The sequence below is a fragment of the Sinocyclocheilus anshuiensis genome, unplaced genomic scaffold, assembly GCF_001515605.1.
Source record: "Sinocyclocheilus anshuiensis isolate Anshui unplaced genomic scaffold, SAMN03320099.WGS_v1.1 scaffold12875, whole genome shotgun sequence".
NCBI classification, from domain to species: Eukaryota; Metazoa; Chordata; class Actinopteri; order Cypriniformes; family Cyprinidae; genus Sinocyclocheilus; species Sinocyclocheilus anshuiensis.
Window position 1 is genome coordinate 745 of NW_015549026.1, and position 1858 is coordinate 2602.

Consider the following 1858-nt stretch of genomic DNA (forward strand, 5'->3'; position numbering starts at 1 on the left):
TTTTTAGGTGAACTAACCCTTTAATGACAATTTTCATTTTTGGGTGAACTTACCCTTTACGGAATCCTGGAAACACCTTCAATCAGTTACAGCATGCATTGGGCCAATTTCCTGTAATAACAGAAATGCAGATAAGAAAAGAAGAGTTCATTACAATTAATGGCATTTCTTGTTTGCCATTGTATAAAATAACAATTCCCACATTTGAGTATTTAAGTATTTTACATGACCATATGTATTTAAGCATGCCCATGGTGAACAGGCTTCTCTCATGCACTCTTGAATGTGCAATATAGAGCTAGGGCTACTGTAAGGTGAAAGGTAAGATGTTCACTAAAAATAAGATGAAAAAGTCACATGGATGCCATTGAATGTCATTGTTTACTCACCCTCATGTCATTCCAAACCCATAAGACTTTAGTTTCACATCAAAACACATAAAGATCTTTTGAATTAAATCTGACAGATTTCTGTCCCTCCACTGACAGTCCACGCAACTTGCACTTTGATGCTTTAAAATTCATAAAGCGATTGTAAAACTAATCCATACGAATAGAGCAGTTTAGTCCAAATTTTCTAAAGAGACTCAATTGCTTTATATGATGAACAAACTGAACTTGGTCTTTTATTCACAAATAAACACTGAACAAACAGACGCTTAACCATACTTGCTTGACGCATGAGAACAAACTTCACTGGTTCTTGTGGAAGCTCAAGCTTGATGTTTAACACAAAAATTAACCCAATTTTTTCCAAGTATTTTGTTTACCATATCTGATGTGTGTACTGATGAATGTTTATATGTGAATAAAAGCATAAATTAAATCTGTTCATCGTATAAAATGATCGAGTCTCTTCAGAAAATCTGGAGTAAGCTATTCGATTCATATTTGTTTTACAATCTTTTTATGAAATTTTTAAAGCATCAAAGTAGTAGTTGTGTGGACTGTCAATGGAGGAACAGAAATCTCTCATTTTTCATTAAAACATCTTCATTTGTGTTTTGAAGATGAATGAAAGTCTTAGGGGTTTGGAACGGAATAAGGGTGATGATGACGATTTTGATTTTGGGATGAACTAATAACCCTTTAACAATTAGCTGCCATTGTATAGACATCAGCAAAAGAGACTTACTGGTTGTCTTCTGGTCCTGCAAAGTCTTCACATGGGCATGAAATAGCATCCTCCCCAACAGTAGACACAGTCTTCACCTGCATATAAATGCAAAATACACATATGTAATGACAATATTACACCACAAGTCTCTATCATATTTAATGTGAATGACTTGTTTCTTTAGTGTAAAGCTCATGAAACATAAGTTAAATCTCAGATGTGTTTGTGTCGCAGACCACAGAAGACTATGTTAGTATCTATTCATTTTAATTTTAGTAGGAAAATTTAAATTTATTTACATTTAAATTTCACTCATTTTTGTACTGATACTTGCTTCACAGCTGAGGACGCAGACTTGTTGTATAAGTATGATCAATGTAACTTACTACTTACAAGAAAAGCTCAAAAAAGCTGTGCTATCCCTGAGACCAGCACTGACAGTTTCTCCATCATCTTCGTGATCTGAAAGTTAAAGACACATTTGCTGAGTTTCAGAGTTCTCTAATAAAATGAATGACATGTATATGACTTCGAGATAGGGCAGAATCAGGTAATCACATTCTTTTAAAAACAGAGACCGAAAGATAGGCAGCTCACACAGAACATTTCAATTTGTCTGTATTGTTCAACAGGTGCAATACACCACCATGGCGCTTCAGGGTAAGCATTCATTTGCAGAGACCGAAAGATAGGCAGATCACACAGAACATTTCAATTTGTCTGTATTGTTCAACAGGTGCAA

The 1858-nt window shown here is 34.7% G+C and overlaps 1 long non-coding RNA gene across 1 annotated transcript; it reads right to left on the reverse strand.

The window, feature by feature from the left end:
- Positions 1 to 37: 37 nt before the first annotated feature.
- On the reverse strand, positions 38 to 1595 carry LOC107656883 (uncharacterized). The gene is made up of 3 exons (XR_001630613.1): positions 1510 to 1595; positions 1135 to 1211; positions 38 to 111 (listed from the first exon to the last, which is right to left on the reverse strand). It is a non-coding gene; the product is annotated as an uncharacterized LOC107656883 (long non-coding RNA).
- Between the last annotated feature and the right edge of the window lie 263 nt (positions 1596 to 1858).